Source organism: Nelumbo nucifera, chromosome 3 (assembly GCF_055504915.1).
Source record: "Nelumbo nucifera cultivar China Antique chromosome 3, China Antique-T2T, whole genome shotgun sequence".
NCBI lineage: Eukaryota > Viridiplantae > Streptophyta > Magnoliopsida > Proteales > Nelumbonaceae > Nelumbo > Nelumbo nucifera.
In genome coordinates, this window is record NC_142651.1 from 27,043,875 (window position 1) to 27,049,874 (window position 6,000).

The following is a 6,000-nucleotide window of genomic DNA, read 5'->3' on the forward strand; positions in this document are numbered from 1 at the left end:
GCCTTGTAGCGTGGTTATAAGGGCTTTGCACATCAGTCCCTCCGACGCACCATGTAGCATCATCTGGGCTTTGAGCGCCACGACATGGTCGAAAGGGTTGAAGTTCCCGTCGTACTTGTCAAATTGGGGGTCTCACCATCTGATAGGGGTATCTCGTCCACGATGTCCTGGATGAAGGGTGGCTCCTTGGTGATATGCGCGGTGGCCTGCACATGTTGGTCTATGGCGGGAATTGCGCTCTTATGGGTGAAAGTGTGCTTTAACTCTTCCAGACATTGCTGGAGCTCTTTAATTTTGGCATCTCTGTTGTTTGGGGCTGCAGTGTGTATGGCCTCCCTTTTGGGTCGCATGTGGTGATCCTTGACCGAACTTGACTTAGCAACCGAGACTACGAAGGGCGATGTCCTTTTGTCGAGCCTTTCTTTGGTGGGGATGCATGTTGGCTGGTGTGTGTGGCTATGGTAGTCCCATCCACGGGAACGGGTAGTGGCGGCGGGCCTTCAGGTTGTGTCCTACCTCATAAGCTCGGACCGCTCGCCCCTTACGCCTGACCAACGCGCTTTGGGGTCCTCGGTCCGGGGATCGCCCTTTGTGCGCGTCGGGATGTGAGGGGGGACAACCTGGTTGGGTGGCGCAGCAGACCCCAGTGTTTGTATGGATTCAAAGATCTTATCAACCTTTTCCTGCAAGGCTCAGAATTGTGCAGGATCTACTGCAGCTGAAGGTTACGGGACTTCTTGGTGCAGGGAGTCACGGTGTCGGTTCTCCCAAGACGGGGAATGACCAACTGATCGTTCAGACTGGTTTTTAGGCATCTTAATCGCTTTCTTAATTGCGTGGTGAGGAATGAAAGATTTTCGGGAAAGGCTTTTTGTGTCCTTCCCACAGACGACGCCAATCTGATGCTGCTCAATCTGGGGTAGTGCACGAACCGAGGATGGCAATCAGATAGTCATTGCTGGCAGTTAGGGCCGAGCTTCAAGGATGAGGCCGCGCTTCAAGACCTGCGAGCAAGGAAGAAGTCAGAGGCCCGAGGAATTACCCCCGGGTAAGTACTCCGACGTTCAAGTCAGTCGGAGGTGGTGGATGTCCGGGCTGAGCTAATTAGTAGTGTGGGTGTTAGAAGTCAGGAGAGTCCCTTACCTCGAGCATGGAGTACATTTTTATTGACAGGGGATCCATATCCTGATCAGAGTAGGTTTCTAGGGAAATCGGGGCAGAGTTCCCTGCCGAAGTTATAGGGGGTAAAGTCCTACTCCTCGGCGGAGTTGTCTTCCCATCCCTATCCGCTAGGCGGGCTTATCTGTGAGGGGCGTAGCTGATGTGGACGGTAGGATCATGGCAATGGCGTAGCCTGGCCGGCTGTGCCGACATGGCCGAGCTGTGACAGATGGCCAGGGGCCTCTGGGCCAGCTCAGCCATGTCCCCAACAAGTGGGCACTTCATTTCACTTCTCACAAAGAAATATGATAATTCCAAGTCTAAAGCAAAAGTAAATTAGAATTTGCAGTCAGCCCTCCCATGACCAGTAATGAAATTTGTACTAAGGATGCAATTGCTAAGAGTGTAAATGAAATTTATTGTCATTTTTTTATACTGAAAATGACAATAAATTTGTTTTTTTTAAGATATGTTTGCTTTCAAAATGGAATTAGAAGCAAATTTTTGCACTCAAAATTAGTCAATGTCAAATAGTTAGATTCTTGTCTTGGAATTCATGTCTATATCGATGGCAACCATACATGTTTGGTAAAATACAAAATTTATCAATAAAACAAGATCAAAGTTTGCATTTTCATGAATCGTGTACATATTTGCATTTACACTCTTACCAAATGTAGCACTAAGGTTTAGAATATTGCAATATATGGTAAGATTAGGGCTAGTAATCTTGGCCCCAACCCATTTGACCCACCCACCCATACCCATCCATTCTATTGGTGGGTCAATATGGGCCGAGTAACCCATTAGGGTCAGTGGAAAAGGATCAGGGTGGGCTGGGTCGAGGGTACCATTAGGTCAGGATGGGTTGGGTCAAAGTTAAGCTCTATCCATGCCCGCCAAATCTCAAAACAATAGCAGTTAACGTGACTCAAACTCAGTACTCCTAGTGAATTTGTGTTTCATTACAAATCCAAACCACCATGCCACATTTCATTTTATGATTAAAAGTGAAATAAAATAGATTTTATTAACTTTCGTGTTAACATGCAATTTTATAAAATAATTTTATGAAAAGTACTTTTATGAAAGTTGTTTTACAAAAGTACTTTTACACAAAAGTACTTTTATGAAAGCAGTTTTATAAAAGTTGCATTTTTGCAATTTTTCTGCTATTTTCTACATTTTTTGAAATTTTATGGTACTTTTCTGCAATTTTTGGTATTTTCTACATTTTTTTTGAAAATGTTTGGTATTTTTCTACATTTTCTACAAATTTTGGTGCTTTTTTTCATTTTTTTGCAATTTTTTGCATTTTCTACAATTTTTTTGCTATTGCCTGCATTTATCTACAATTTTTGCATTTTCGGGTATACGGGTTGACTTGACCCGTTTTTGTTACGTGGTAGTCTTGAGAGAGATGATTCTCTCAAAAATGTATTTTTCCCCGAGTGTACGAGTTAACCCAACCCGTTAATGTCACGTGGCAGTCTTAAGAGAGGATTTTCTCAAGATTGTTTTTTGGGTATACGGATTGGCCCGACCCGGTTCTTTCATGTGGCATCCTTGAGAGAGATTATTCTCTTAAAAATTGTTATTTTCGGGTATACGGGTTGCCTCAGCCCATTTCTGCTACGTGGTAGTCTTGAAAGATGTTCATCTCAAAAAAGTGTTGTTTTTTGGCTATACAGGTTGACCCGACCTGTTTCTGTCATGTGACAACCTTGAGAGAGAGAGAGATGTTCATCTTAAAAATTATTATTTCGGGTATATGGGTTGTCCTGACCCATTTTTGTATTTATAGGTGAGGATAGGTGGGTCAATATGGGTGAGGGTGGTTAAGGGTCAATATGGATGGGTCAAGTGGGTCAGGGTTAGGGTGAATTATGACCCTTTAACAAGAATTGACAATGGGTCTTGGTGGGTTGGTATTCAACCCTTACCCAACCCACCCATTTGCCACCCCTACGATATGTATAGGTTTTCAATGGCACTGAAACACTAACTGAGGGTTTTTATGGATTTCAATGTTAGAAACCCTCTTGATGATGTTATTCCTGAAACATACTCGCTTGAAAGATTTAATTGCCATAAATTAGTTAGATTTATTGCGTGAAAGATCATGCACAAAATTTTCCACCCGAAACCACTCCTGTTAGCAGAAATTTCCATTCATTGATTTTTTTTTAATAGATAACAAATTTTGGATCTGGTTCCAACCTTTGATTGGACCCAAACCTTTCTTCCCCATTTCTTTCCAAACCTTACCTCATCTACTTCCTATCTCAATTTCTTGTTTAACTTCCCCCCAAAGAAAATTGGCTCCACCACTGATCCTATCTCTCTTCTATCACACTCTTGTAAAATGGGTCTACAAACTTTTGATCAACACCTACTATTGACCCATGATCATCGCCAACCATGCATAACAGAATTGATTCAGTCCTTGATTTTTGTAGTTGTTTTGTTCATTGTTCATTTCTCTTCTTGCAACACCTAGGGAAGAGAACTACCTCCATGAAGGCCCACCTCTTCCATTACAACTGTTGTTGGCCTTCTAGGTCAGGCTTGGACTTTCTTGCCATTAACACCAGCTTTAGAATGACAATTCCAAAGTTTAGGCTCTTCCAACTGCTGTAAGTACATAGTGTTCGCTCAGACCATCAAAGTACAAAGTATACCAAATTGATACCACATGGATACTTGCGATAAGCTCATAACTCATCAGTTACTTGCAATGATCTTACAATTCATCGAACATCAGCGATGAATTTATAACTCAGTGCATGACTGTAATAAACCCGTACTCGAAATGGTTCACGATGAACCCTGGCTAATGTGAACTCGCGATGAACTTTGATTGGTGCAAATCGGCGATGAGATTTAGACACGCATAAATCTGTGATAAACCTTAGAAACTTACAACTGCGATGAGTTTGAAGCCATTACAAAATCGTGACGAAAGTAGAAGTCACTTTAGACCAGGGGCAAATATTAGTTACACGTGCGTATTTGAATTACACGCGTGATAGAGAATCCTATGGACCTAGTAAAGGCGTGCCAACAAATGATGACATCACCCGTACCATGTAGGTTAAATGGGTCACAAAAGGAAGTAGCACACGTAGATTATGAGAATCTTCGGACGAAAGGAAAGTTCATCCTTAAGTGATCTCATAAAACACATGGCAAAACCCTATCAGTGCTCCTTAATAACTGATAGCAAATCCAATATTCCCTTTCCTAGTGAAAATCAAACACTTTTGGCTCCTCCTTTCAGGACCTCGGGATCTCTCCTTATAAATGAGGGTCCATCTCATATCGGAATCATCATTCTATCCTACCATCTTATCATCCACATTTTCCCTAGTCTCCAACCTACCTCCTACCTTTGGTCTTCCTTTGTCCTTCAAGGAGACCACTCCTACGTAGCCTCACCACCACACCTACACCAACCATTGTGAGCTTGGAGAGATGGAAAGGCAAAAAATAGGAGTTAGCCCATGGAAAATCACTGAAATTTGCTTCGATGTATCTCAAAATGGAGGGCTTGGTGGAACCACTCCTTCTCATTTAAGTTTCTGATGGCATTCTATAATATCATTTGATAAATTACTCAATCCCACAAAGACTTGACACTTAAGAACCTAAAAGAATCAACTAAAGCGAAACCAGAGAAAGAAAAAGACTTGCTTACCTCTGCATAAGGCAAGTGAGTTGGGTTGTACAAGAGAGGTGTAAGGGAATAAAGAGTGAATTCGATCTTTGATGAGCTTCTTTTTCTCTTTTGAGATACAGTTATTTTTGCTAGTGGCAATGGCGTGTGCAAACACAACTTCCTTGAATCTCTCCATGGCTTTGGAGTAGTTTCTTTGCCGAATTAATAGTTTCATAATAATGACAAGGGCTTGGTTGTTGCCACTGAGTCTTTCCTCTCTCCATTGGTTTCTACTTCCACCACTATGGTTTTCGAATTCATGGCCTTAAGTTCTAGTAGACTTTCCAATTTGTAATGGACTTTATTCATGTTTAGCAATTTACATAAACAAGAGAAGACTCTGTTCATTAAACAACACTCTGAATTAATAGACAAGCATGAATATCTACATCATTTAAGGAAATAATGAACTATAAAACAAACTCAAGATGAATGGGTAACCATGGCGGGCCGACCCCTTATGTATTTATAGAGTTAGCAAACATAATTACAATAGGACTCTTTGAGAGTTCTAGATAAAGTACAACAAGAAGATAATGAGATAAGGAGATTAGAGTTAGAATTAGGAGACCAGAGAGATAGATCATATTCAAACTGATAGAAAAGAAGCATTCGATCAAATTCAAACTCCCTAATACACCCCCTAAAGTGAAATGATCAGGAAGAACATGAAGCTTGGACTAAAGAAAAGCAAACCGAACTCCACTGAGCGGTTTAGTGAGCAGATAAGCCACTTAATCAACCGTGGAAATAAACTGAATAGAAAGAGATCGCTTGAGAACAAGATATGTGGCGCCAATGTTGTCACACCAAATCACAAGAGTATGTGCAAGAGGTTGTTTTAGATCATGTAACAAGGAATATACCCAAAGAAGCTCGGTAGCAACATTTGCACAAGCTCGGAATTTAGATCTGTGCTAAATCGGGCAATGGTGGCTTGCTTCTTATCACTCCAAACAACTAGATTGCGACCCAAATAAGTGAGATAACCTCTGGTAGAATGTCTGTCATTAGGGCAGCTGACCCAATCAGCTTCGAATAAAGCTCAAAGTGTAAGTGGAGCCGGTGTGAAGGACAAATGTAAACCATGATCAGCAGTATGTTTAAGATACCAAAGTATC